At 38.2% G+C, this 26,591-nt stretch overlaps 55 pseudogenes; all 55 read left to right on the forward strand.

The window, feature by feature from the left end:
* Positions 1 to 130: 130 nt before the first annotated feature.
* Positions 131 to 249, forward strand: LOC149643598 (5S ribosomal RNA; annotated as a pseudogene).
* Positions 250 to 608: 359 nt separating this feature from the next.
* On the forward strand, positions 609 to 727 carry LOC149643599 (5S ribosomal RNA; annotated as a pseudogene).
* A 360-nt stretch (positions 728 to 1,087) lies between these two features.
* LOC149643600 (5S ribosomal RNA) lies at positions 1,088 to 1,206 on the forward strand (annotated as a pseudogene).
* A 361-nt stretch (positions 1,207 to 1,567) lies between these two features.
* LOC149643601 (5S ribosomal RNA) lies at positions 1,568 to 1,686 on the forward strand (annotated as a pseudogene).
* Positions 1,687 to 2,048: 362 nt separating this feature from the next.
* Positions 2,049 to 2,167, forward strand: LOC149643602 (5S ribosomal RNA; annotated as a pseudogene).
* Positions 2,168 to 2,527: 360 nt separating this feature from the next.
* LOC149643603 (5S ribosomal RNA) lies at positions 2,528 to 2,646 on the forward strand (annotated as a pseudogene).
* A 362-nt stretch (positions 2,647 to 3,008) lies between these two features.
* Positions 3,009 to 3,127, forward strand: LOC149643604 (5S ribosomal RNA; annotated as a pseudogene).
* Positions 3,128 to 3,263: 136 nt separating this feature from the next.
* On the forward strand, positions 3,264 to 3,366 carry LOC149643605 (5S ribosomal RNA; annotated as a pseudogene).
* A 122-nt stretch (positions 3,367 to 3,488) lies between these two features.
* LOC149643606 (5S ribosomal RNA) lies at positions 3,489 to 3,607 on the forward strand (annotated as a pseudogene).
* Positions 3,608 to 3,969: 362 nt separating this feature from the next.
* On the forward strand, positions 3,970 to 4,088 carry LOC149643607 (5S ribosomal RNA; annotated as a pseudogene).
* A 357-nt stretch (positions 4,089 to 4,445) lies between these two features.
* LOC149643608 (5S ribosomal RNA) lies at positions 4,446 to 4,564 on the forward strand (annotated as a pseudogene).
* Positions 4,565 to 4,926: 362 nt separating this feature from the next.
* LOC149643609 (5S ribosomal RNA) lies at positions 4,927 to 5,045 on the forward strand (annotated as a pseudogene).
* A 137-nt stretch (positions 5,046 to 5,182) lies between these two features.
* On the forward strand, positions 5,183 to 5,285 carry LOC149643610 (5S ribosomal RNA; annotated as a pseudogene).
* Positions 5,286 to 5,408: 123 nt separating this feature from the next.
* On the forward strand, positions 5,409 to 5,527 carry LOC149643611 (5S ribosomal RNA; annotated as a pseudogene).
* Positions 5,528 to 5,885: 358 nt separating this feature from the next.
* Positions 5,886 to 6,004, forward strand: LOC149643612 (5S ribosomal RNA; annotated as a pseudogene).
* Positions 6,005 to 6,366: 362 nt separating this feature from the next.
* On the forward strand, positions 6,367 to 6,485 carry LOC149643613 (5S ribosomal RNA; annotated as a pseudogene).
* A 136-nt stretch (positions 6,486 to 6,621) lies between these two features.
* Positions 6,622 to 6,724, forward strand: LOC149643614 (5S ribosomal RNA; annotated as a pseudogene).
* Positions 6,725 to 6,847: 123 nt separating this feature from the next.
* Positions 6,848 to 6,966, forward strand: LOC149643615 (5S ribosomal RNA; annotated as a pseudogene).
* Positions 6,967 to 7,327: 361 nt separating this feature from the next.
* Positions 7,328 to 7,446, forward strand: LOC149643616 (5S ribosomal RNA; annotated as a pseudogene).
* A 362-nt stretch (positions 7,447 to 7,808) lies between these two features.
* Positions 7,809 to 7,927, forward strand: LOC149643617 (5S ribosomal RNA; annotated as a pseudogene).
* Positions 7,928 to 8,289: 362 nt separating this feature from the next.
* LOC149643618 (5S ribosomal RNA) lies at positions 8,290 to 8,408 on the forward strand (annotated as a pseudogene).
* Positions 8,409 to 9,010: 602 nt separating this feature from the next.
* Positions 9,011 to 9,129, forward strand: LOC149643619 (5S ribosomal RNA; annotated as a pseudogene).
* Positions 9,130 to 9,491: 362 nt separating this feature from the next.
* LOC149643620 (5S ribosomal RNA) lies at positions 9,492 to 9,610 on the forward strand (annotated as a pseudogene).
* Positions 9,611 to 10,213: 603 nt separating this feature from the next.
* On the forward strand, positions 10,214 to 10,332 carry LOC149643621 (5S ribosomal RNA; annotated as a pseudogene).
* A 361-nt stretch (positions 10,333 to 10,693) lies between these two features.
* On the forward strand, positions 10,694 to 10,812 carry LOC149643622 (5S ribosomal RNA; annotated as a pseudogene).
* Positions 10,813 to 11,174: 362 nt separating this feature from the next.
* On the forward strand, positions 11,175 to 11,293 carry LOC149643623 (5S ribosomal RNA; annotated as a pseudogene).
* A 362-nt stretch (positions 11,294 to 11,655) lies between these two features.
* On the forward strand, positions 11,656 to 11,774 carry LOC149643624 (5S ribosomal RNA; annotated as a pseudogene).
* A 137-nt stretch (positions 11,775 to 11,911) lies between these two features.
* On the forward strand, positions 11,912 to 12,030 carry LOC149643625 (5S ribosomal RNA; annotated as a pseudogene).
* A 360-nt stretch (positions 12,031 to 12,390) lies between these two features.
* LOC149643626 (5S ribosomal RNA) lies at positions 12,391 to 12,509 on the forward strand (annotated as a pseudogene).
* Positions 12,510 to 12,646: 137 nt separating this feature from the next.
* Positions 12,647 to 12,765, forward strand: LOC149643627 (5S ribosomal RNA; annotated as a pseudogene).
* A 361-nt stretch (positions 12,766 to 13,126) lies between these two features.
* Positions 13,127 to 13,245, forward strand: LOC149643628 (5S ribosomal RNA; annotated as a pseudogene).
* Positions 13,246 to 13,382: 137 nt separating this feature from the next.
* LOC149643629 (5S ribosomal RNA) lies at positions 13,383 to 13,485 on the forward strand (annotated as a pseudogene).
* A 122-nt stretch (positions 13,486 to 13,607) lies between these two features.
* LOC149643630 (5S ribosomal RNA) lies at positions 13,608 to 13,726 on the forward strand (annotated as a pseudogene).
* Positions 13,727 to 14,087: 361 nt separating this feature from the next.
* LOC149643631 (5S ribosomal RNA) lies at positions 14,088 to 14,206 on the forward strand (annotated as a pseudogene).
* Positions 14,207 to 14,567: 361 nt separating this feature from the next.
* LOC149643632 (5S ribosomal RNA) lies at positions 14,568 to 14,686 on the forward strand (annotated as a pseudogene).
* A 588-nt stretch (positions 14,687 to 15,274) lies between these two features.
* On the forward strand, positions 15,275 to 15,393 carry LOC149643633 (5S ribosomal RNA; annotated as a pseudogene).
* A 362-nt stretch (positions 15,394 to 15,755) lies between these two features.
* On the forward strand, positions 15,756 to 15,874 carry LOC149643634 (5S ribosomal RNA; annotated as a pseudogene).
* Positions 15,875 to 16,236: 362 nt separating this feature from the next.
* On the forward strand, positions 16,237 to 16,355 carry LOC149643635 (5S ribosomal RNA; annotated as a pseudogene).
* Positions 16,356 to 16,491: 136 nt separating this feature from the next.
* LOC149643636 (5S ribosomal RNA) lies at positions 16,492 to 16,594 on the forward strand (annotated as a pseudogene).
* Positions 16,595 to 16,717: 123 nt separating this feature from the next.
* LOC149643637 (5S ribosomal RNA) lies at positions 16,718 to 16,836 on the forward strand (annotated as a pseudogene).
* Positions 16,837 to 17,198: 362 nt separating this feature from the next.
* LOC149643638 (5S ribosomal RNA) lies at positions 17,199 to 17,317 on the forward strand (annotated as a pseudogene).
* A 362-nt stretch (positions 17,318 to 17,679) lies between these two features.
* On the forward strand, positions 17,680 to 17,798 carry LOC149643639 (5S ribosomal RNA; annotated as a pseudogene).
* A 362-nt stretch (positions 17,799 to 18,160) lies between these two features.
* On the forward strand, positions 18,161 to 18,279 carry LOC149643640 (5S ribosomal RNA; annotated as a pseudogene).
* A 602-nt stretch (positions 18,280 to 18,881) lies between these two features.
* LOC149643641 (5S ribosomal RNA) lies at positions 18,882 to 19,000 on the forward strand (annotated as a pseudogene).
* A 602-nt stretch (positions 19,001 to 19,602) lies between these two features.
* On the forward strand, positions 19,603 to 19,721 carry LOC149643642 (5S ribosomal RNA; annotated as a pseudogene).
* Positions 19,722 to 20,083: 362 nt separating this feature from the next.
* On the forward strand, positions 20,084 to 20,202 carry LOC149643643 (5S ribosomal RNA; annotated as a pseudogene).
* A 362-nt stretch (positions 20,203 to 20,564) lies between these two features.
* Positions 20,565 to 20,683, forward strand: LOC149643644 (5S ribosomal RNA; annotated as a pseudogene).
* A 362-nt stretch (positions 20,684 to 21,045) lies between these two features.
* LOC149643645 (5S ribosomal RNA) lies at positions 21,046 to 21,164 on the forward strand (annotated as a pseudogene).
* Positions 21,165 to 21,527: 363 nt separating this feature from the next.
* On the forward strand, positions 21,528 to 21,646 carry LOC149643646 (5S ribosomal RNA; annotated as a pseudogene).
* A 361-nt stretch (positions 21,647 to 22,007) lies between these two features.
* On the forward strand, positions 22,008 to 22,126 carry LOC149643647 (5S ribosomal RNA; annotated as a pseudogene).
* Positions 22,127 to 22,487: 361 nt separating this feature from the next.
* LOC149643648 (5S ribosomal RNA) lies at positions 22,488 to 22,606 on the forward strand (annotated as a pseudogene).
* Positions 22,607 to 22,743: 137 nt separating this feature from the next.
* LOC149643649 (5S ribosomal RNA) lies at positions 22,744 to 22,862 on the forward strand (annotated as a pseudogene).
* Positions 22,863 to 22,999: 137 nt separating this feature from the next.
* On the forward strand, positions 23,000 to 23,102 carry LOC149643650 (5S ribosomal RNA; annotated as a pseudogene).
* A 122-nt stretch (positions 23,103 to 23,224) lies between these two features.
* LOC149643651 (5S ribosomal RNA) lies at positions 23,225 to 23,343 on the forward strand (annotated as a pseudogene).
* A 362-nt stretch (positions 23,344 to 23,705) lies between these two features.
* LOC149643652 (5S ribosomal RNA) lies at positions 23,706 to 23,824 on the forward strand (annotated as a pseudogene).
* The last annotated feature ends 2,767 nt before the right edge of the window (positions 23,825 to 26,591 follow it).

Here is a 26,591-nt window from a genome sequence, read left to right on the forward strand (position 1 = left end):
CGTTTGCTTTTTCACTTTTGTTTCCTCTTTCAAATTCCACCAGATATGAAAAAAGCAAACATATCTTCTTTTTGTTATTGTTTTATAATGATGAAAGTTAATTAAATTCAAATTATTAACTAGCACTCTCGGCAACGGCCATATCACGCTGAATACACCGGTTCTCGTCCGATAACCGAAGTTAAGCAGCGTCGAGCGCAGTCACAACTTGGGAGGGAGACCACTTAGGAACACTGCGTGCCGTTGGCTTTTTCACTTTTTTCCCCATTTAAATTTTAATAGATATGAAAAAAGCAAACATGTTTTCTTTTTGTTATTGTTTTAAAATGATGAAGGTTAATTTGTCTCACTTAATTTAAATTCGAATTATTAACTAGCATTCTCGGCAACGGCCATATCACGCTGAAAACACCGGTTCTCGTCCGATCGCCGACGTTAGCAGCGTCGAGCGCAGTCAGTACTTGGGAATACTGCGTGCCGTTTGCTTTTTCACTTTTGTTTCCTCTTTCAAATTCCACCAGATATGAAAAAAGCAAACATATCTTCTTTTTGTTATTGTTTTATAATGATGAAAGTTAATTAAATTCAAATTATTAACTAGCACTCTCGGCAACGGCCATATCACGCTGAATACACCGGTTCTCGTCCGATAACCGAAGTTAAGCAGCGTCGAGCGCAGTCACAACTTGGGAGGGAGACCACTTAGGAACACTGCGTGCCGTTGGCTTTTTCACTTTTTTCCCCATTTAAATTTTAATAGATATGAAAAAAGCAAACATGTTTTCTTTTTGTTATTGTTTTAAAATGATGAAGGTTAATTTGTCTCACTTAATTTAAATTCGAATTATTAATTAGCACTCTCGGCAACGGCCATATCACGCTGAAAAGACCGGTTCACGTCCGATCACCGAAGTTAAGCAGCGTCGAGCGCATACAGTACTTGGGAATACTGCGTGCCGTTTGTTTTTTCACTTTTGTTTCCTCTTTTAAATTCCACCAGATATGAAAAAAGCAAACATATCTTCTTTTTGTTATTGTTTTATAAAGATGAAGGTTAATTAAATTCAAATTATTAACTAGCACTCTCGGCAACGGCCATATCACGCTGAATACACCAGTTCTCGTCCGATAACCAAAGTTAAAAAGCGTCGAGCGCAGTCAGTACTTGGGAGGGCGACCACTTAGGAACACTGCGTGCCGTTAGCTTTTTCACTTTTTTTTCCTCTTTTAAATTCCAATGGATATGAAAAAAGCAAACATATTTTCTTTTTGTTATTGTTTGAAAAAGATGAAGGTTAATTTGTCTCACTTAATTTAAATTCGAATTATTATCTAGCACTCTCGGCAACGGCCATATCACGCTGAGAACACCGGTTCTCGTCCGATCGCCGACGTTAGCAGCGTCGAGCGCAGTCAGTACTTGGGAATACTGCGTGCCGTTCGCTTTTTCACTTTTGTTTCCTCTTTCAAATTCTACCAGATATGAAAAAAGCAAACATATCTTCTTTTTGTTATTGTTTTATAATGATGAAAGTTAATTAAATTCAAATTATTAACTAGCACTCTCGGCAACGGCCATATCACGCTGAATACACCGGTTCTCGTCCGATAACCGAAGTTAAGCAGCGTCGAGCGCAGTCACTACTTGGGAGAGAGACCACTTAGGAACACTGCGTGCCGTTGGCTTTTTCAATTTTTCTTCCCCATTTAAATTTTAATAGATATGAAAAAAGCAAACATGTTTTCTTTTTGTTATTGTTTTAAAATGATGAAGGTTAATTTGTCTCACTTAATTTAAATTCGAATTATTAACTAGCACTCTCGGCAACGGCCATATCACGCTGAAAACACCGGTTTACGTCCGATCACCGAAGTTAAGCAGCGTCGAGCACATACAGTACTTGGGAATACTGCGTGCCGTTTGTTTTTTCACTTTTGTTTCCTCTTTTAAATTCCACCAGATATGAAAAAAGCAAACATATCTTCTTTTTGTTATTGTTTTATAAAGATGAAGGTTAATAAAATTCAAATTATTAACTAGCACTCTCGGCAACGGCCATATCACGCTGAATTCACCGGTTCTCGTCCGATAACCGAAGTTAAGCAGCGTCGAGCGCAGTCACTACTTGGGACGGAGAGCACTTAGGAACACTGCGTGCCGTTGGCTTTTTCACTTTTTTTCCTCTTTTAAATTTTAATAGATATGAAAAAAGCAAACATGTTTTCTTTTTGTTATTGTTTTAAAATGATGAAGGTTAATTTGTCTCACTCAATTTAAATTCGAATTATTAACTTGCACTCTCGGCAACGGCCATATCACGCTGAAAACACCGGTTCTCGTCCGATCGCCGACGTTAGCAGCGTCGAGCGCAGTCAGTACTTGGGAATACTGCGTGCCGTTTGCTTTTTCACTTTTGTTTCCTCTTTCAAATTCCACCAGATATGAAAAAAGCAAACATATCTTCTTTTTGTTATTGTTTTATAATGATGAAAGTTAATTAAATTCAAATTATTAACTAGCACTCTCGGCAACGGCCATATCACGCTGAATACACCGGTTCTCGTCCGATAACCGAAGTTAAGCAGCGTCGAGCGCAGTCACTACTTGGGAGGGAGACCACTTAGGAACACTGCGTGCCGTTGGCTTTTTCACTTTTTTTACCCCATTTAAATTTTAATAGATATGAAAAAAGCAAACATGTTTTCTTTTTGTTATTGTTTTAAAATGATGAAGGTTAATTTGTCTCACTTAATTTAAATTCGAATTATTAACTAGCACTCTCGACAACGGCCATATCACGCAGAAAACACCGGTTCACGTCCGATCACCGAAGTTAAGCAGCGTCGAGCGCATACAGTACTTGGGAATACTGCGTGCCGTTTGTTTTTTCACTTTTGTTTCCTCTTTTAAATTCCACCAGATATGAAAAGAGCAAACATATCTTCTTTTTGTTATTGTTTTATAAAGATGAAGGTTAATTAAATTCAAATTATTAACTAGCACTCTCGGCAACGGCCATATCACGCTGAATACACCGGTTCTCGTCCGATAACCGAAGTTAAGCAGCGTCGAGCGCAGTCACTACTTGGGAGGGAGACCACTTAGGAACACTGCGTGCCGTTGGCTTTTTCACTTTTTTTCCTCTTTTAAATTTTAATAGATATGAAAAAAGCAAACATGTTTTCTTTTTGTTATTGTTTTAAAATGATGAAGGTTAATTTGTCTCACTTAATTTAAATTCGAATTATTAACTAGCACTCTCGGCAACGGCCATATCACGCTGAAAAGACCGGTTCACGTCCGATCACCGAAGTTAAGCAGCGTCGAGCGCATACAGTACTTGGGAATACTGCGTGCCGTTGGCTTTTTCACTTTTGTTTCCTCTTTTAAATTCCACCCGATATGAAAAAAGCAAACATATCTTCTTTTTTTTATTGTTTTATAAAGATGAAAGTTAATTAAATAAAAATTATTAACTAGCACTCTCGGCAACGGCCATATTACGCTGAATACACCGGTTCTCGTCCGATAACCAAAGTTAAGCACCGTCGAGCGCAGTCAGTACTTGGGAGGGCGACCACTTAGGAACACTGCGTGCCGTTAGCTTTTTCACTTTTTTTTCCTCTTTTAAATTCCAATAGATATGAAAAAAGCAAACATGTTTTCTTTTTGTTATTGTTTGAAAAAGATGAAGGTTAATATGTCTGACTTAATTTAAATTCGAATTATTATCTAGCACTTTCGGCAACGGCCATATCACGCAAAGAACACCGGTTCACGTCCGATCACCGAAGTTAAGCAGCGTCGAGCGCATACAGTACTTGGGAATACTGCGTGTCGTTTGTTTTTTCACTTTTGTTTCCTCTTTTAAATTCCACCAGATATGAAAAAAGCAAACATATCTTCTTTTTGTTATTGTTTTATAAAGATGAAAGTTAATTAAATTCAAATTATTAACTAGCACTCTCGGCAACGGCCATATCACGCTGAATTCACCGGTTCTCGTCCGATAACCGAAGTTAAGCAGCGTCGAGCGCAGTCACTACTTGGGAGGGAGACCACTTAGGAACACTGCGTGCCGTTGGCTTTTTCACTTTTTTTCCTCTTTTAAATTTTAATAGATATGAAAAAAGCAAACATGTTTTCTTTTTGTTATTGTTTTAAAATGATGAAGGTTAATTTGTCTCACTTAATTTAAATTCGAATTATTAACTAGCACTCTCGACAACGGCCATATCACGCTGAGAACACAGGTTCTCGTCCGATCGCCGACGTTAGCAGCGTCGAGCGCAGTCAGTACTTGGGAATACTGCGTGCCGTTGGCTTTTTCACTTTTGTTTCCTCTTTTAAATTCCACCCGATATGAAAAAAGCAAACATATCTTTTTTTTATTGTTTTATAAAGATGAAAGTTAATTAAATAAAAATTATTAACTAGCACTCTCGTCAACGGCCATATTACGCTGAATACACCGGTTCTCGTCCGATAACCGAAGTTAAGCAGCGTCGAGCGCAGTCACTACTTGGGAGGGAGACCACTTAGGAACACTGCGTGCCGTTGGCTTTTTCACTTTTTTTTCCTCTTTTAAATTTTAATAGATAAGAAAAAAGCAAACATGTTTTCTTTTTGTTATTGTTTTAAAATGATGAAGGTTAATTTGTCTCACTTAATTTAAATTCGAATTATTAACTAGCACTCTCGGCAACGGCAATATCACGCTGAAAACACCGGTTCACGTCCGATCACCGAAAATAAGCAGCGTCGAGCGCATACAGTACTTGGAAATACTGCGTGCCGTTTGTTTTTTCACTTTTGTTTCTTCTTTTAAATTCCACCAGATATGAAAAAAGCAAACATATCTTCTTTTTGTTATTGTTTTATAAAGATGAACGTTAATTAAATTCAAATTATTAACTAGCACTCTCGGCAACGGCCATATCACGCTGAATACACCGTTTCTCGTCCGATAACCGAAGTTAAGCAGCGTCGAGCGCAGTCATTACTTGGGAGGGAGACCACTTAGGAACACTGCGTGCCGTTGGCTTTTTCACTTTTTTTTCCTCTTTTAAATTTTAATAGATAAGAAAAAAGCAAACATGTTTTCTTTTTGTTATTGTTTTAAAATGATGAAGGTTAATTTGTCTCACTTAATTTAAATTCGAATTATTAACTAGCACTCTCGGCAACGGCAATATCACGCTGAAAACACCGGTTCACGTCCGATCACCGAAGTTAAGCAGCGTCGAGCGCATACAGTACTTGGGAATACTGCGTGCCGTTGGCTTTTTCACTTTTGTTTCCTCTTTCAAATTCCACCAGATATGAAAAAAGCAAACATATCTTCTTTTTTATTATTGTTTTATAAAGATGAAAGTTAATTAAATTCAAATTATTAACTAGCACTCTCGGCAACGGCCATATCACGCTGAATACACCGGTTCTCGTCCGATAACCGAAGTTAAGCAGCGTCGAGCGCAGTCACTACTTGGGAGGGAGACCACTTAGGAACACTGCGTGCCGTTGGCTTTTTCACTTTTTTTTCCTCTTTTAAATTTTAATAGATATGAAAAAAGCAAACATGTTTTCTTTTTGTTATTGTTTTAAAATGATGAAGGTTAATTTGTCTCACTTAATTTAAATTCGAATTATTAACTAGCACTCTCGACAACGGCCATATCACGCTGAGAACACAGGTTCTCGTCCGATCGCCGACGTTAGCAGCGTCGAGCGCAGTCAGTACTTGGGAATACTGCGTGCCGTTGGCTTTTTCACTTTTGTTTCCTCTTTTAAATTCCACCCGATATGAAAAAAGCAAACATATCTTTTTTTTATTGTTTTATAAAGATGAAAGTTAATTAAATAAAAATTATTAACTAGCACTCTCGTCAACGGCCATATTACGCTGAATACACCGGTTCTCGTCCGATAACCGAAGTTAAGCAGCGTCGAGCGCAGTCACTACTTGGGAGGGAGACCACTTAGGAACACTGCGTGCCGTTGGCTTTTTCACTTTTTTTTCCTCTTTTAAATTTTAATAGATAAGAAAAAAGCAAACATGTTTTCTTTTTGTTATTGTTTTAAAATGATGAAGGTTAATTTGTCTCACTTAATTTAAATTCGAATTATTAACTAGCACTCTCGGCAACGGCAATATCACGCTGAAAACACCGGTTCACGTCCGATCACCGAAAATAAGCAGCGTCGAGCGCATACAGTACTTGGAAATACTGCGTGCCGTTTGTTTTTTCACTTTTGTTTCTTCTTTTAAATTCCACCAGATATGAAAAAAGCAAACATATCTTCTTTTTGTTATTGTTTTATAAAGATGAACGTTAATTAAATTCAAATTATTAACTAGCACTCTCGGCAACGGCCATATCACGCTGAATACACCGTTTCTCGTCCGATAACCGAAGTTAAGCAGCGTCGAGCGCAGTCATTACTTGGGAGGGAGACCACTTAGGAACACTGCGTGCCGTTGGCTTTTTCACTTTTTTTCCTCTTTTAAATTTTAATAGATATGAAAAAAGCAAACACGTTTTCTTTTTGTTATTGTTTTAAAATGATGAAGGTTAATTTGTCTCACTTAATTTAAATTCGAATTATTAACTAGCACTCTCGGCAACGGCCATATCACGCTGAAAACACCGGTTCACGTCCGATCACCGAAGTTAAGCAGCGTCGAGCGCATACAGTACTTGGGAATACTGCGTGCCGTTGGCTTTTTCACTTTTGTTTCCTCTTTCAAATTCCACCAGATATGAAAAAAGCAAACATATCTTCTTTTTTGTTATTGTTTTATAAAGATGAAAGTTAATTAAATTTAAATTATTAACTAGCACTCTCGGCAACGGCCATATCACGCTGAATACACCGGTTCTCGTCCGATAACCGAAGTTAAGCAGCGTCGAGCGCAGTTACTACTTGGGAGGGAGACCACTTAGGAACACTGCGTGCCGTTGGCTTTTTCACTTTTTTTCCTCTTGTAAATTTTAATAGATATGAAAAAAGCAAACATGTTTTCTTTTTGTTATTGTTTTAAAATGATGAAGGTTAATATGTCTCACTTAATTTAAATTCGAATTATTAACTAGCACTCTCGGCAACGGCCATATCACGCTGAAAACACCGGTTCACGTCCGATCACCGAAAATAAGCAGCGTCGAGCGCATACAGTACTTGGAAATACTGCGTGGCGCTTGTTTTTTCACTTTTGTTTCTTCTTTTAAATTCCACCAGATATGAAAAAAGCAAACATATCTTCTTTTTGTTATTGTTTTATAAAGATGAACGTTAATTAAATTCAAATTATTAACTAGCACTCTCGACAACGGCCATATGTCGCTGAATACACCGTTTCTCGTCCGATAACCGAAGTTAAGCAGCGTCGAGCGCAGTCAGTACTTGGGAGGGCGACCACTTAGGAACACTGCGTGCCGTAAGCTTTTTCACTTTTTTTTCCCCTTTTAAATTCCAATAGATATGAAAAAAGCAAACATATTTTCTTTTTGTTATTGTTTGAAAAAGATGAAGGTTAATTTGTCTCACTTAATTTAAATTCGAATTATTATCTAGCACTCTCGGCAACGGCCATATCACGCTGAGAACACCGGTTCTCTTCCGATCGCCGACGTTAGCAGCGTCGAGCGCAGTCAGTACTTGGGAATACTGCGTGCCGTTTGCTTTTTTCACTCTTGTTTCCTCTTTCAAATTCCACCAGATATGAAAAAAGCAAACAAATCTTCTTTTAGTTATTGTTTTATAAAGATGAAAGTTAATTAAATTCAAATTATTAACTAGCACTCTCGGCAACGGCCATATCACGCTGAATACACCGGTTCTCGTCAGATAACCGAAGTTAAGCAGCGTCGAGCGCAGTCACTACTTGGGAGGGAGACAACTTAGGAACACTGCGTGCCGTTGGCTTTTTCACTTTTTTTTCCTCTTTTAAATTTTAATAGATATGAAAAAAGCAAACATGTTTTCTTTTTGTTATTGTTTTAAAATGATGAAGGTTAATTTGTCTCACTTAATTTAAATTCGAATTATTAACTAGCACTCTCGGCAACGGCCATATCACGCTGAAAACACCGGTTCACGTCCGATCACCGAAGTAAAGCAGCGTCGAGCGCATACAGTACTTGGGAATACAGCGTGCCGTTTGCTTTTTCACTTTTGTTTCCTCTTTTAAATTCCACCAGATATGAAAAAAGCAAACATATCTTCTTTTTGTTATTGTTTTATAAAGATGAAGGTTAATTAAATTCAAATTATTAACTAGCACTCTCGGCAACGGCCATATCACGCTGAATACACCGGTTCTCGTCCGATAACCGAAGTTAAGCAGCGTCGAGCGCAGTCATTACTTGGGAGGGAGACCACTTAGGAACACTGCGTGCCGTTGGCTTTTTCACTTTTTTTTCCTCTTTTAAATTTTAATAGATATGAAAAAAGCAAACACGTTTTCTTTTTGTTATTGTTTTAAAATGATGAAGGTTAATTTGTCTCACTTAATTTAAATTCGAATTATTAACTAGCACTCTCGGCAACGGCCATATCACGCTGAAAACACCGGTTCACGTCCGATCACCGAAGTAAAGCAGCGTCGAGCGCATACAGTACTTGGGAATACTGCGTGCCGTATGCTTTTTCACTTTTGTTTCCTCTTTTAAATTCCACCAGATATGAAAAAAGCAAACATATCTTCTTTTTGTTATTGTTTTATAAAGATGAAGGTTAATTTGTCTCACTTAATTTAAATTCGAATTATTATCTAGCACTCTCGGCAACGGCCATATCACGCTGAGAACACCGGTTCTCGTCCGATCGCCGACGTTAGCAGCGTCGAGCGCAGTCAGTACTTGGGAATACTGCGTGCCGTTTGCTTTTTTCACTCTTGTTTCCTCTTTCAAATTCCACCAGATATGAAAAAAGCAAACAAATCTTCTTTTAGTTATTGTTTTATAAAGATGAAAGTTAATTAAATTCAAATTATTAACTAGCACTTTCGGCAACGGCCATATCACGCTGAATACACCGATTCCCGTCCGATAACCGAAGTTAAGCAGCGTCGAGCGCAGTCACTACTTGGGAGAGAGACCACTTAGGAACACTGCGTGCCGTTGGCTTTTTCACTTTTTTTTCCTCTTTTAAATTTTAATAGATATGAAAAAAGCAAACATGTTTTCTTTTTGTTATTGTTTTAAAATGATGAAGGTTAATTTGTCTCACTTAATTTAAATTCGAATTATTAACTAGCACTCTCGGCAACGGCCATATCACGCTGAAAACACCGGTTCACGTCCGATCACCGAAGTAAAGCAGCGTCGAGCGCATACAGTACTTGGGAATACAGCGTGCCGTTTGCTTTTTCACTTTTGTTTCCTCTTTTAAATTCCACCAGATATGAAAAAAGCAAACATATCTTCTTTTTGTTATTGTTTTATAAAGATGAAGGTTAATTAAATTCAAATTATTAACTAGCACTCTCGGCAACGGCCATATCACGCTGAATACACCGGTTCTCGTCCGATAACCGAAGTTAAGCAGCGTCGAGCGCAGTCATTACTTGGGAGGGAGACCACTTAGGAACACTGCGTGCCGTTGGCTTTTTCACTTTTTTTTTCCTCTTTTAAATTTTAATAGATATGAAAAAAGCAAACACGTTTTCTTTTTGTTATTGTTTTAAAATGATGAAGGTTAATTTGTCTCACTTAATTTAAATTCGAATTATTATCTAGCACTCTCGGCAACGGCCATATCACGCTGAGAACACCGGAACTCGTCCGATCGCCGACGTTAGCAGCGTCGAGCGCAGTCAGTACTTGGGAATACTGCGTGGCGTTTGCTTTTTTCACTTTTGTTTCCTCTTTTAAATTCCACCAGATATGAAAAAAGCAAACAAATCTTCTTTTTGTTATTGTTTTATAAAGATGAAGGTTAATTTGTCTCACTTAATTTAAATTCGAATTATTATCTAGCACTCTCGGCAACGGCCATATCACGCTGAGAACACCGGTTCTCGTCCGATCGCCGACGTTAGCAGCGTCGAGCGCAGCCAGTACTTGGGAATACTGCGTGCCGTTTGCTTTTTTCACTCTTGTTTCCTCTTTCAAATTCCACCAGATATGAAAAAAGCAAACAAATCTTCTTTTAGTTATTGTTTTATAAAGATGAAAGTTAATTAAATTCAAATTATTAACTAGCACTTTCGGCAACGGCCATATCACGCTGAATACACCGGTTCTCGTCAGATAACCGAAGTTAAGCAGCGTCGAGCGCAGTCACTACTTGGGAGGGAGACCACTTAGGAACACTGCGTGCCGTTGGCTTTTTCACTTTTTTTTCCTCTTTTAAATTTTAATAGATATGAAAAAAGCAAACATGTTTTCTTTTTGTTATTGTTTTAAAATGATGAAGGTTAATTTGTCTCACTTAATTTAAATTCGAATTATTAACTAGCACTCTAGGCAACGGCCATATCACGCTGAAAACACCGGTTCACGTCCGATCACCGAAGTAAAGCAGCGTCGAGCGCATACAGTACTTGGGAATACAGCGTGCCGTTTGCTTTTTCACTTTTGTTTCCTCTTTTAAATTCCACCAGATATGAAAAAAGCAAACTATCTTCTTTTTGTTATTGTTTTATAAAGATGAAGGTTAATTAAATTCAAATTATTAACTAGCTCTCTCGGCAACGGCCATATCACGCTGAATACACCGGTTCTCGTCCGATAACCGAAGTTAAGCAGCGTCGAGCGCAGTCAGTACTTGGGAGGGCGACCACTTAGGAACACTGCTTGCCGTTAGCTTTTTCACTTTTTTTTCCTCTTTTAAATTCCACCAGATATGAAAAAAGCAAACAAATCTTCTTTTTGTTATTGTTTTATAAAGATGAAGGTTAATTTTTCTCACTTAATTTAAATTCGAATTATTATCTAGCACTCTCGGCAACGGCCATATCACGCTGAGAACACCGGTTCTCGTCCGATCGCCGACGTTAGCAGCGTCGAGCGCAGCCAGTACTTGGGAATACTGCGTGCCGTTTGCTTTTTTCACTCTTGTTTCCTCTTTCAAATTCCACCAGATATGAAAAAAGCAAACAAATCTTCTTTTAGTTATTGTTTTATAAAGATGAAAGTTAATTAAATTCAAATTATTAACTAGCACTTTCGGCAACGGCCATATCACGCTGAATACACCGGTTCTCGTCAGATAACCGAAGTTAAGCAGCGTCGAGCGCAGTCACTACTTGGGAGGGAGACCACTTAGGAACACTGCGTGCCGTTGGCTTTTTCACTTTTTTTTCCTCTTTTAAATTTTAATAGATATGAAAAAAGCAAACATGTTTTCTTTTTGTTATTGTTTTAAAATGATGAAGGTTAATTTGTCTCACTTAATTTAAATTCGAATTATTAACTAGCACTCTAGGCAACGGCCATATCACGCTGAGAACACCGGATCTCGTCCGATCGCCGACGTTAGCAGCGTCGAGCGCAGTCAGTACTTGGGAATACTGCGTGCCGTTTGCTTTTTTCACTTTTGTTTCCTCTTTCAAATTCCACCAGATATGAAAAAAGCAAACAAATCTTCTTTTAGTTATTGTTTTATAAAGATGAAAGTTAATTAAATTCAAATTATTAACTAGCACTCTCGGCAACGGCCATATCACGCTGAATACACCGGTTCTCGTCAGATAACCGAAGTTAAGCAGCGTCGAGCGCAGTCACTACTTGGGAGGGAGACCACTTAGGAACACTGCGTGCCGTTGGCTTTTTCACTTTTTTTTCCTCTTTTAAATTTTAATAGATATGAAAAAAGCAAACATGTTTTCTTTTTGTTATTGTTTTAAAATGATGAAGGTTAATTTGTCTCACTTAATTTAAATTCGAATTATTAACTAGCACTCTCGGCAACGGCCATATCACGCTGAATACACCGGTTCTCGTCCGATAACCGAAGTTAAGCAGCGTCGAGCGCAGTCATGACTTGGGAGGGAGACCACTTAGGAACACTGCGTGCCGTTGGCTTTTTCACTTTTTTTTCCTCTTTTAAATTTTAATAGATATGTAAAAAGCAAACAGGTTTCTTCTTGTTATTGTTTTAAAATGATGAAGGTTAATTTGTCTCACTTAATTTAAATCCGAATTATTAAATAGCACTCTCGGCAACGGCCATATCACGCTGAGAACACCGGTTCTCGTCCGATCGCCGACGTTAGCAGCGTCGAGCGCAGTCAGTACTTGGGAATACTGCGTGCCGTTTGCTTTTTTCACTTTTGTTTCCTCTTTCAAATTCCACCAGATATGAAAAAAGCAAACAAATCTTCTTTAGTTATTGTTTTATAAAGATGAAAGTTAATTAAATTCAAATTATTAACTAGCACTCTCGGCAACGGCCATATCACGCTGAATACACCGGTTCTCGTCAGATAACCGAAGTTAAGCAGCGTCGAGCGCAGTCACTACTTGGGAGGGAGACCACTTAGGAACACTGCGTGCCGTTGGCTTTTTCACTTTTTTTTCCTCTTTTAAATTTTAATAGATATGAAAAAAGCAAACATGTTTTCTTTTTGTTATTGTTTTAAAATGATGAAGGTTAATTTGTCTCACTTAATTTAAATTCGAATTAATAACTAGCACTCTCGGCAACGGCCATATCACGCTGAATACACCGGTTCTCGTCCGATAACCGAAGTTAAGCAGCGTCGAGCGCAGTCATTACTTGGGAGGGAGACCACTTAGGAACACTGCGTGCCGTTGGCTTTTTCACTTTTTTTTCCTCTTTTAAATTTTAATAGATATGTAAAAAGCAAACAGGTTTTCTTTTTGTTATTGTTTTAAAATGATGAAGGTTAATTTGTCTCACTTAATTTAAATCCGAATTATTAAATAGCACTCTCGGCAACGGCCATATCACGCTGAGAACACCGGTTCTCGTCCGATCGCCGACGTTAGCAGCGTCGAGCGCAGTCAGTACTTGGGAATACTGCGTGCCGTTTGCTTTTTCACTTTTGTTTCCTCTTTCAAATTCCACCAGATATGAAAAAAGCAAACATATCTTCTTTTTGTTATTGTTTTATAAAGATGAAAGTTAATTAAATTCAAATTATTAACAAGCACTCTCGGCAACGGCCATATCACGCTGAATACACCGATTCTCGTCCGATAACCGAAGTTAAGCAGCGTCGAGCGCGGTCATTACTTGGGAGGGAGACCACTTAGGAACACTGCGTGCCGATGGCTTTTTCACTTTTTTTTCCTCTTTTAAATTTTAATAGATATGTAAAAAGCAAACAGGTTTTCTTTTTGTTATTGTTTTAAAATGATGAAGGTTAATTTGTCTCACTTAATTTAAATTCGAATTATTAACTAGCACTCTCGGCAACGGCCATATCACGCTGAAAACACCGGTTCACGTCCGATCACCGAAGTTAAGCAGCGTCGAGCGCATACAGTACTTGGGAATACTGCGTGCCGTTGGCGTTTTCACTTTTGTTTCCTCTTTCAAATTCCACCAGATATGAAAAAAGCAAACTTATCTTCTTTTTGTTATTGTTTTACAAAGAAGAAAGTTAATTAAATTCAAATTATTAACTAGCATTCTCGGCAACGGCCATATCACGCTGAATACACCGGTTCTCGTCCGATAACCGAAGTTAAGCAGCGTCGAGCGCAGTCATTACTTGGGAGGGAGACCACTTAGGAACACTGCGTGCCGTTGGCTTTTTCACTTTTTTTTCCTCTTTTAAATTTTAATAGATATGAAAAAAGCAAACATGTTTTCTTTTTGTTATTGTTTTAAAATGATGAAGGTTAATTTGTCTCACTTAATTTAATTTCGAATTATTAACTAGCACTCTCGGCAACGGCCATATCACGCTGAAAACACCGGTTGACGTCCGATCACCGAAGTTAAGCAGCGTCGAGCGCATACAGTACTTGGGAATACTGCGTGCCGTTTGTTTTTCACTTTTGTTTCCTCTTTTAAATTCCACCAGATATGAAAAAAGCAAACATATCATCTTTTTGTTATTGTTTTTTAAAGATGAAGGTTAATTAAATTCAAATTATTAACTAGCACTCTCGGCAACGGCCATATCACGCTGAATACACCGGTTCTCGTCCGATAACCGAAGTTAAGCAGCGTCGAGCGCAGTCAGTACTTGGGAGGGCGACATCTTAGGAACACTGCGTGCCGTTGGCTTTTTCACTATTTTTTCCTCTTTTAAAATCCAATAGATATGAAAAAAGCAAACATATTTTCTTTTTGTTATTGTTTGAAAAATATGAAGGTTAATTTGTCTCACTTAATTTAAATTCGAATTATTATCTAGCACTCTCGGCAACGGCCATATCACGCTGAGAACACCGGTTCTCGTCCGATCGCCGACGTTAGCAGCGTCGAGCGCAGTCAGTACTTGGGAATGCTGCGTGCCGTTTGCTTTTTCACTTTTGTTTCCTCTTTCAAATTCCACCAGATATGAAAAAAGCAAACATATCTTCTTTTTGTTATTGTTTTATAAAGATGAAAGTTAATTAAATTCAAATTATTAACTAGCACTCTCGGCAACGGCCATATCACGCTGAATACACCGATTCCCGTCCGATAACCGAAGTTAAGCAGCGTCGAGCGCAGTCACTACTTGGGAGAGAGACCACTTAGGAACACTGCGTGCCGTTGACTTTTTCACTTTTTTTTCCTCTTTTAAATTTTAATAGATATGAAAAAAGCAAACATGTTTTCTTTTTGTTATAGTTTTAAAATGATGAAGGTTAATTTGTCTAAATTAATTTAAATTCGAATTATTAACTAGCACTCTCGGCAACGGCCATATCACGCTGAAAACACCGGTTCACGTCCGATCACCGAAGTTAAGTAGCGTCGAGCGCATACAGTACTTGGGAATACTGCGTGCCGTTTGTTTTTTCACTTTTGTTTCCTCTTTCAAATTCCACCAGATATGAAAAAAGCAAACATATCTTCTTTTTGTTATTGTTTTATAAAGATGAAAGTTAATTAAATTCAAATTATTAACTAGCACTCTCGGCAACGGCCATATCACGCTGAATACACCGATTCTCGTCCGATAACCGAAGTTAAGCAGCGTCGAGCGCATACAGTACTTGGGAATACTGCGTGCCGTTGGCTTTTTCACTTTTGTTTCCTCTTTCAAATTCCACCAGATATGAAAAAAGCAAACATATCTTCTTTTTTATTATTGTTTTATAAAGATGAAAGTTAATTAAATTCAAATTATTAACTAGCACTCTCGGCAACGGCCATATCACGCTGAATACACCGGTTCTCGTCCGATAACCGAAGTTAAGCAGCGTCGAGCGCAGTCACTACTTGGGAGGGAGACCACTTAGGAACACTGCGTGCCGTTGGCTTTTTCACTTTTTTTTCCTCTTTTAAATTTTAATAGATAAGAAAAAAGCAAACATGTTTTCTTTTTGTTATTGTTTTAAAATGATGAAGGTTAATTTGTCTCACTTAATTTAAATTCGAATTATTAACTAGCACTCTCGGCAACGGCCATATCACGCTGAAAACACCGGTTCACGTCCGATCACCGAAGTAAAGCAGCGTCGAGCGCATACAGTACTTGGGAATACAGCGTGCCGTTTGCTTTTTCACTTTTGTTTCCTCTTTTAAATTCCACCCGATATGAAAAAAGCAAACATATCTTCTTTTTTTTATTGTTTTATAAAGATGAAAGTTAATTAAATAAAAATTATTAACTAGCACTCTCGGCAACGGCCATATTACGCTGAATACACCGGTTCTCGTCCGATAACCGAAGTTAAGCAGCGTCGAGCGCAGTCACTACTTGGGAGGGAGACCACTTAGGAACACTGCGTGCCGTTGGCTTTTTCACTTTTTTTTCCTCTTTTAAATTTTAATAGATAAGAAAAAAGCAAACATGTTTTCTTTTTGTTATTGTTTTAAAATGATGAAGGTTAATTTGTCTCACTTAATTTAAATTCGAATTATTAACTAGCACTCTCGGCAACGGCAATATCACGCTGAAAACACCGGTTCACGTCCGATCACCGAAAATAAGCAGCGTCGAGCGCATACAGTACTTGGAAATACTGCGTGCCGTTTGTTTTTTCACTTTTGTTTCTTCTTTTAAATTCCACTAGATATGAAAAAAGCAAACATATCTTCTTTTTGTTATTGTTTTATAAAGATGAACGTTAATTAAATTCAAATTATTAACTAGCACTCTCGGCAACGGCCATATCACGCTGAATACACCGTTTCTCGTCCGATAACCGAAGTTAAGCAGCGTCGAGCGCAGTCATTACTTGGGAGGGAGACCACTTAGGAACACTGCGTGCCGTTGGCTTTTTCACTTTTTTTCCTCTTTTAAATTTTAATAGATATGAAAAAAGCAAACACGTTTTCTTTTTGTTATTGTTTTAAAATGATGAAGGTTAATTTGTCTCACTTAATTTAAATTCGAATTATTAACTAGCACTCTCGGCAACGGCCATATCACGCTGAAAACACCGGTTCACGTCCGATCACCGAAGTTAAGCAGCGTCGAGCGCATACAGTACTTGGGAATACTGCGTGCCGTTGGCTTTTTCACTTTTGTTTCCTCTTTCAAATTCCACCAGATATGAAAAAAGCAAACATATCTTCTTATTTGTTATTGTTTTATAAAGATGAAAGTTAATTAAATTTAAATTATTAACTAGCACTCTCGGCAACGGCCACATCACGCTGAATACACCGGTTCTCGTCCGATAACCGAAGTTAAGCAGCGTCGAGCGCAGTTACTACTTGGGAGGGAGACCACTTAGGAACACTGCGTGCCGTTGGCTTTTTCACTTTTTTTTCCTCTTGTAAATTTTAATAGATATGAAAAAAGCAAACATGTTTTCTTTTTGTTATTGTTTTAAAATGATGAAGGTTAATATGTCTCACTTAATTTAAATTCGAATTATTAACTAGCACTCTCGGCAACGGCCATATCACGCTGAAAACACCGGTTCACGTCCGATCACCGAAAATAAGCAGCGTCGAGCGCATACAGTACTTGGAAATACTGCGTGGCGTTTGTTTTTTCACTTTTGTTTCTTCTTTTAAATTCCACCAGATATGAAAAAAGCAAACATATCTTCTTTTTGTTATTGTTTTATAAAGATGAACGTTAATTAAATTCAAATTATTAACTAGCACTCTTGGCAACGGCCATATGTCGCTGAATACACCGTTTCTCGTCCGATAACCGTAGTTAAGCAGCGTCGAGCGCAGTCAGTACTTGGGAGGGCGACCACTTAGGAACACTGCGTGCCGTAAGCTTTTTCACTTTTTTTTCCCCTTTTAAATTCCAATAGATATGAAAAAAGCAAACATATTTTCTTTTTGTTATTGTTTGAAAAAGATGAAGGTTAATTTGTCTCACTTAATTTAAATTCGAATTATTATCTAGCACTCTCGGCAACGGCCATATCACGCTGAGAACACCGGTTCTCTTCCGATCGCCGACGTTAGCAGCGTCGAGCGCAGTCAGTACTTGGGAATACTGCGTGCCGTTTGCTTTTTTCACTCTTGTTTCCTCTTTCAAATTCCACCAGATATGAAAAAAGCAAACAAATCTTCTTTTAGTTATTGTTTTATAAAGATGAAAGTTAATTAAATTCAAATTATTAACTAGCACTCTCGGCAACGGCCATATCACGCTGAATACACCGGTTCTCGTCAGATAACCGAAGTTAAGCAGCGTCGAGCGCAGTCACTACTTGGGAGGGAGGCCACTTAGGAACACTGCGTGCCGTTGGCTTTTTCATTTTTTTTTCCTCTTTTAAATTTTAATAGATATGAAAAAAGCAAACATGTTTTCTTTTTGTTATTGTTTTAAAATGATGAAGGTTAATTTGTCTCACTTAATTTAAATTCGAATTATTAACTAGCACTCTCGGCAACGGCCATATCACGCTGAAAACACCGGTTCACGTCCGATCACCGAAGTAAAGCAGCGTCGAGCGCATACAGTACTTGGGAATACAGCGTGCCGTTTGCTTTTTCACTTTTGTTTCCTCTTTTAAATTCCACCAGATATGAAAAAAGCAAACATATCTTCTTTTTGTTATTGTTTTATGAAGATGAAGGTTAATTAAATTCAAATTATTAACTAGCACTCTCGGCAACGGCCATATCACGCTGAATACACCGGTTCTCGTCCGATAACCGAAGTTAAGCAGCGTCGAGCGCAGTCATTACTTGGGAGGGAGACCACTTAGGAACACTGCGTGCCGTTGGCTTTTTCACTTTTTTTTCCTCTTTTAAATTTTAATAGATATGAAAAAAGCAAACACGTTTTCTTTTTGTTATTGTTTTAAAATGATGAAGGTTAATTTGTCTCACTTAATTTAAATTCGAATTATTAACTAGCACTCTCGGCAACGGCCATATCACGCTGAAAACACCGGTTCACGTCCGATCACCGAAGTAAAGCAGCGTCGAGCGCATACAGTACTTGGGAATACTGCGTGCCGTTTGCTTTTTCACTTTTGTTTCCTCTTTTAAATTCCAATAGATATGAAAAAAGCAAACATATCTTCTTTTTGTTATTGTTTTATAAAGATGAAGGTTAATTTGTCTCACTTAATTTAAATTCGAAATATTATCTAGCACTCTCGGCAACGGCCATATCACGCTGAGAACACCGGTTCTCGTCCGATCGCCGACGTTAGCAGCGTCGAGCGCAGTCAGTACTTGGGAATACTGCGTGCCGTTTGCTTTTTTCACTCTTGTTTCCTCTTTCAAATTCCACCAGATATGAAAAAAGCAAACAAATCTTCTTTTAGTTATTGTTTTATAAAGATGAAAGTTAATAAAATTCAAATTATTAACTAGCACTTTCGGCAACGGCCATATCACGCTGAATACACCGATTCCCGTCCGATAACCGAAGTTAAGCAGCGTCGAGCGCAGTCACTACTTGGGAGAGAGACCACTTAGGAACACTGCGTGCCGTTGGCTTTTTCACTTTTTTTTCCTCTTTTAAATTTTAATAGATATGAAAAAAGCAAACATGTTTTCTTTTTGTTATTGTTTTAAAATGATGAAGGTTAATTTGTCTCACTTAATTTAAATTCGAATTATTATCTAGCACTCTCGGCAACGGCCATATCACGCTGAGAACACCGGATCTCGTCCGATCGCCGACGTTAGCAGCGTCGAGCGCAGTCAGTACTTGGGAATACTGCGTGGCGTTTGCTTTTTTCACTTTTGTTTCCTCTTTCAAATTCCACCAGATATGAAAAAAGCAAACAAATCTTCTTTTTGTTATTGTTTTATAAAGATGAAGGTTAATTTGTCTCACTTAATTTAAATTCGAATTATTATCTAGCACTCTCGGCAACGGCCATATCACGCTGAGAACACCGGTTCTCGTCCGATCGCCGACGTTAGCAGCGTCGAGCGCAGCCAGTACTTGGGAATACTGCGTGCCGTTTGCTTTTTTCACTCTTGTTTCCTCTTTCAAATTCCACCAGATATGAAAAAAGCAAACAAATCTTCTTTTAGTTATTGTTTTATAAAGATGAAAGTTAATTAAATTCAAATTATTAACTAGCACTTTCGGCAACGGCCATATCACGCTGAATACACCGGTTCTCGTCAGATAACCGAAGTTAAGCAGCGTCGAGCGCAGTCACTACTTGGGAGGGAGACCACTTAGGAACACTGCGTGCCGTTGGCTTTATCACTTTTTTTTCCTCTTTTAAATTTTAATAGATATGAAAAAAGCAAACATGTTTTCTTTTTGTTATTGTTTTAAAATGATGAAGGTTAATTTGTCTCACTTAATTTAAATTCGAATTATTAACTAGCACTCTCGGCAACGGCCATATCACGCTGAAAACACCGGTTCACGTCCGATCACCGAAGTAAAGCAGCGTCGAGCGCATACAGTACTTGGGAATACAGCGTGCCGTTTGCTTTTTCACTTTTGTTTCCTCTTTTAAATTCCACCAGATATGAAAAAAGCAAACATATCTTCTTTTTGTTATTGTTTTATAAAGATGAAGGTTAATTAAATTCAAATTATTAACTAGCACTCTCGGCAACGGCCATATCACGCTGAAAACACCGGTTCTCGTCCGATAACCGAAGTTAAGCAGCGTCGAGCGCAGTCAGTACTTGGGAGGGCGACCACTTAGGAACACTGCTTGCCGTTAGCTTTTTCACTTTTTTTTCCTCTTTTAAATTCCAATAGATATGAAAAAAGCAAACATATTTTCTTTTTGTTATTGTTTGAAAAAGATGAAGGTTAATTTGTCTCACTTAATTTAAATTCGAATTATTAACTAGCACTCTCGGCAACGGCCATATCACGCTGAAAACACCGGATCCCGTCCGATCACCGAAGTTAAGCAGCGTCGAGCGCATACAGTACTTGGGAATACTGCGTGCCGTTTGTTTTTTCACTTTTGTTTCCTCTTTTAAATTCCACCAGATATGAAAAAAGCAAACATATCTTCTTTTTGTTATTGTTTTATAAAGATGAAGGTTAATTAAATTCAAATTATTAACTTGCACTCTCGGCAACGGCCATATCACGCTAAATACACCGGTTCTCGTCCGATAACCGAAGTTAAGCAGCGTCGAGCGCAGTCAGTACTTGGGAGGGCGACCACTTAGGAACACTGCTTGCCGTTAGCTTTTTCACTTTTTTTTCCTCTTTTAAATTCCAATAGATATGAAAAAAGCAAACATATTTTCTTTTTGTTATTGTTTGAAAAAGATGAAGGTTAATTTGTCTCACTTAATTTAAATTCGAATTATTATCTAGCACTCTCGGCAACGGCCATATCACGCTGAGAACACCGGATCTCGTCCGATCGCCGACGTTAGCAGCGTCGAGCGCAGTCAGTACTTGGGAATACTGCGTGCCGTTTGCTTTTTTCACTTTTGTTTCCTCTTTCAAATTCCACCAGATATGAAAAAAGCAAACAAATCTTCTTTTAGTTATTGTTTTATAAAGATGAAAGTTAATAAAATTCAAATTATTAACTAGCACTCTCGGCAACGGCCATATCACGCTGAATACACCGGTTCTCGTCAGATAACCGAAGTTAAGCAGCGTCGAGCGCAGTCACTACTTGGGAGGGAGACCACTTAGGAACACTGCGTGCCGTTGGCTTTTTCACTTTTTTTTCCTCTTTTAAATTTTAATAGATATGAAAAAAGCAAACATGTTTTCTTTTTGTTATTGTTTTAAAATGATGAAGGTTAATTTGTCTCACTTAATTTAAATTCGAATTATTAACTAGCACTCTCGGCAACGGCCATATCACGCTGAAAACACCGGTTCTCGTGCGATCACCGAAGTTAAGCAGCGTCGAACGCATACAGTACTTGGGAATACTGCGTGCCGTTTGCTTTTTTCACTTTTGTTTCCTCTTTCAAATTCCACCAGATATGAAAAAAGCAAACAAATCTTCTTTTAGTTATTGTTTTATAAAGATGAAAGTTAATTAAATTCAAATTATTAACTAGCACTCTCGGCAACGGCCATATCACGCTGAATACACCGGTTCTCGTCAGATAACCGAAGTTAAGCAGCGTCGAGCGCAGTCATGACTTGGGAGGGAGACCACTTAGGAACACTGCGTGCCGTTGGCTTTTTCACTTTTTTTTCCTCTTTTAAATTTTAATAGATATGTAAAAAGCAAACAGGTTTCTTTTTGTTATTGTTTTAAAATGATGAAGGTTAATTTGTCTCACTTAATTTAAATCCGAATTATTAAATAGCACTCTCGGCAACGGCCATATCACGCTGAGAACACCGGTTCTCGTCCGATCGCCGACGTTAGCAGCGTCGAGCGCAGTCAGTACTTGGGAATACTGCGTGCCGTTTGCTTTTTTCACTTTTGTTTCCTCTTTCAAATTCCACCAGATATGAAAAAAGCAAACAAATCTTCTTTTAGTTATTGTTTTATAAAGATGAAAGTTAATTAAATTCAAATTATTAACTAGCACTCTCGGCAACGGCCATATCACGCTGAATACACCGGTTCTCGTCCGATAACCGAAGTTAAGCAGCGTCGAGCGCAGTCACTACTTGGGAGGGAGACCACTTAGGAACACTGCGTGCCGTTGGCTTTTTCACTTTTTTTTCCTCTTTTAAATTTTAATAGATATGTAAAAAGCAAACAGGTTTCTTTTTGTTATTGTTTTAAAATGATGAAGGTTAATTTGTCTCACTTAATTTAAATCCGAATTATTAAATAGCACTCTCGGCAACGGCCATATCACGCTGAGAACACCGGTTCTCGTCCGATCGCCGACGTTAGCAGCGTCGAGCGCAGTCAGTACTTGGGAATACTGCGTGCCGTTTGCTTTTTTCACTTTTGTTTCCTCTTTCAAATTCCACCAGATATGAAAAAAGCAAACAAATCTTCTTTTAGTTATTGTTTTATAAAGATGAAAGTTAATTAAATTCAAATTATTAACTAGCACTCTCGGCAACGGCCATATCACGCTGAATACACCGGTTCTCGTCAGATAACCGAAGTTAAGCAGCGTCGAGCGCAGTCACTACTTGGGAGGGAGACCACTTAGGAACACTGCGTGCCGTTGGCTTTTTCACTTTTTTTTCCTCTTTTAAATTTTAATAGATATGAAAAAAGCAAACATGTTTTCTTTTTGTTATTGTTTTAAAATGATGAAGGTTAATTTGTCTCACTTAATTTAAATTCGAATTATTAACTAGCACTCTCGGCAACGGCCATATCACGCTGAATACACCGATTCTCGTCCGATAACCGAAGTTAAGCAGCGTCGAGCGCGGTCATTACTTGGGAGGGAGACCACTTAGGAACACTGCGTGCCGATGGCTTTTTCACTTTTTTTTCCTCTTTTAAATTTTAATAGATATGTAAAAAGCAAACAGGTTTTCTTTTTGTTATTGTTTTAAAATGATGAAGGTTAATTTGTCTCACTTAATTTAAATTCGAATTATTAACTAGCACTCTCGGCAACGGCCATATCACGCTGAAAACACCGGTTCACGTCCGATCACCGAAGTTAAGCAGCGTCGAGCGCATACAGTACTTGGGAATACTGCGTGCCGTTGGCGTTTTCACTTTTGTTTCCTCTTTCAAATTCCACCAGATATGAAAAAAGCAAACTTATCTTCTTTTTGTTATTGTTTTACAAAGAAGAAAGTTAATTAAATTCAAATTATTAACTAGCATTCTCGGCAACGGCCATATCACGCTGAATACACCGGTTCTCGTCCGATAACCGAAGTTAAGCAGCGTCGAGCGCAGTCATTACTTGGGAGGGAGACCACTTAGGAACACTGCGTGCCGTTGGCTTTTTCACTTTTTTTTCCTCTTTTAAATTTTAATAGATATGAAAAAAGCAAACATGTTTTCTTTTTGTTATAGTTTTAAAATGATGAAGGTTAATTTGTCTAAATTAATTTAAATTCGAATTATTAACTAGCACTCTCGGCAACGGCCATATCACGCTGAAAACACCGGTTCACGTCCGATCACCGAAGTTAAGTAGCGTCGAGCGCATACAGTACTTGGGAATACTGCGTGCCGTTTGTTTTTTCACTTTTGTTTCCTCTTTCAAATTCCACCAGATATGAAAAAAGCAAACATATCTTCTTTTTGTTATTGTTTTATAAAGATGAAAGTTAATTAAATTCAAATTATTAACTAGCACTCTCGGCAACGGCCATATCACGCTGAATACACCGGTTCTCGTCCGATAACCGAAGTTAAGCAGCGTCGAGCGCAGTCACTTCTTGGGAGGGAGACCACTTAGGAACACTGCGTGCCGTTGACTTTTTCACTTTTTTTCTCCTCTTTTAAATTTTAATAGATATGAAAAAAGCAAACATGTTTTCTTTTTGTTATTGTTTTAAAATGATGAAGGTTAATTTGTCTCACTTAATTTAAATTCGAATTATTAACTAGCACTCTCGGCAACGGCCATTTCACGCTGAATACACCGGTTTACGTCCGATCACCGAAGTTAAGCAATACGTGAACAAACAAACCCCTCCATAGAAAATGCCTTAGACTATACTTTGCAGGCTCGTAACTCTGTTTTTACTGGAGATACGGCGATGTCCTTTGAGTATGTTATAGTACAATTTGTCCCCCATCTAATCATACTAAAAACAATGAGCTACGACAAACAGGGGCCGAGTAATTAAGCTAAACGTAAACAAACAACCCGTCCATAGGAAATGCATTAGACTATATTTTGCAGGCCCATAACTCTGTGTCTACTAGAGATACGGGGATGTCCTTAGGATATGTTATAGTCCAAATTGTCCCTCATCTAACCATACTAAAAACATTGAGCTACGACAAACAGGGGCCGAGATATTTAGCAAAATGTTCGTCAACTTTGGTATCGTCTCACTTATTTTTATTATGTTATTTATGATTTTTGCACTAAAATTTGGAGGCTCATAACTCTTGTTCTACAAGAGATAGTGGGATCTCCTTTGGATATGTTATAGTACTCTTCGCTCCCCATACAAGGATACTTTAAACTTGAGGCTACCTCAATATCGTCGTCAACTTATTTTTTGTCTCACTTATTGTTAGAAGGTTACTTTTGATTTTTGAAAATAAACTTTGCAGGCTCGTAACTCTGTTTCTACTGGAGATACGGGGATGTCCTTCGAGTATGTTATAGACCAATTTGTCCCCCATCTAGCCATACTAAGAATTAGGGCTACGACAAACAGTAGTCGAGTAATTAAGCTAATCGTAAACAAACAAACCCCTCCATAGGAAATACATTAGACTAAATTCTGGAGGCTAGTAACTCTGGTTCTACCAGAGATACGGGATGTAAATAATGTGACCTTGACACAAATGTTCGGATAATTATAAAGGTCTTTGCATGTTCCAAGCAAAAAATAAAAACTTCGCGGTTTCGAACCTGTGGCCTTCCGGGAGTGAGGCGGATGCGATAACCGCTACACTAAAGATATGTTATTATTTTTCATCGAAAGAACAGGGTCAAGTAGTTAAGCAATACGTGAACAAACAAACCCCTACATAGAAAATGCATTAGACTCTACTTTGCAGGCTCGTAACTCTGTTTCTACTGGAGATACGGGGATGTCCTTTGAGTATGTTATAGTCCAATTTGTCCCCCATCTAATCATACTAAAAACAATGAGCTACGACAAACAGGGGCCGAGTATTTAAGCAAAACGTAAACAAACATGCCGTCCATAGGAAATGCATTAGACTATACTTTGCAGGCCCATAACTCTGTGTCTACTAGAGATACGGGGATGTCCCGAGGATATGTTATAGTCCAAATTGTCCCCCATCTAACCATACTAAAAACATTGAGCTACGACAAACAGGGGCCGAGATATTAAGCAAAATGTTCGTCAACTTTGGTATCGTCTCACTTATTTTATTATGTTACTTATGATTTTTGCACTAAACTTTGGAGGCTCATAACTCTTGTTCTACAAGAGATACTGGGATCTCCTTTGGATATGTTATAGTACTCTTTGCTCCCCATACAAGGATACTTTAAACTTGAGGCTACCGCAATATCGTCGTCAACTTACTTTTTGTCTCACTTATTGTTAGAAGGTTACTTTTGATTTTTGAAAATAGACTTTGCAGGCTCGTAACTCTGTTTCTACTGGAGATACGGGGATGTCCTTTGAGTATGTTATAGACCAATTTGTCCCCCATCTAGCCATACTAAGAATTAGGGCTACGACAAACAGTAGTCGAGTAATTAAGCTAATCGTAAACAAACAAACCCCTCCATAGGAAATACATTAGACTAAATTCTGGAGGCTTGTAACTCTGGTTCTACCAGAGGTACGGGGATGTAAATAATGTGACCTTGACACAAATGTTCGGATAATTATAAAGGTCTTTGCGTGTTCCAAGCAAAAAAAAAAAAACTTCGCGGTTTCGAACCTGTGGCCTTCCGGGAGTGAGGCGGATGCGATAACCTCTACACTAAAGATATGTTATTATTTTTAATCGAAAGAACAGGGTCAAGTAGTTAAGCAATACGTGAACAAACAAACCCCTCCATAGAAAATGCATTAGACTCTACCTTGCAGGCTCGTAACTCTGTTTCTACTGGAGATACGGGGATGTCCTTTGAGTATGTTATAGTCCAATTTGTCCCCCATCTAACCATACTAAAAACATTGAGCTACGACAAACAGGGGCCGAGATATTAAGCAAAATGTTCGTCAACTTTGGTATCGTCTCACTTATTTTTATTATGTTACTTATGATTTTTGCACTAAACTTTGGAGGCTCATAACTCTTGTTCTACAAGAGATACTGGGATCTCCTTTGGATATGTTATAGTACTCTTTGCTCCCCATACAAGGATACTTTAAACTTGAGGCTACCGCAATATCGTCGTCAACTTACTTTTTGTCTCACTTATTGTTAGAAGGTTACTTTTGATTTTTGAAAAAAAACTTTGCAGGCTCGTAACTCTGTTTCTACTGGAGATACGGGGATGTCCTTTGAGTATATTATAGACCAATTTGTCCCCCATCTAGCCATACTAAGAATTAGGGCTACGACAAACAGTAGTC

The sequence above is a fragment of the Phalangium opilio genome, unplaced genomic scaffold (assembly GCF_054372755.1).
Source record: "Phalangium opilio isolate 3A_F unplaced genomic scaffold, DU_Popi_V2 ptg000092l_1, whole genome shotgun sequence".
NCBI lineage: Eukaryota > Metazoa > Arthropoda > Arachnida > Opiliones > Phalangiidae > Phalangium > Phalangium opilio.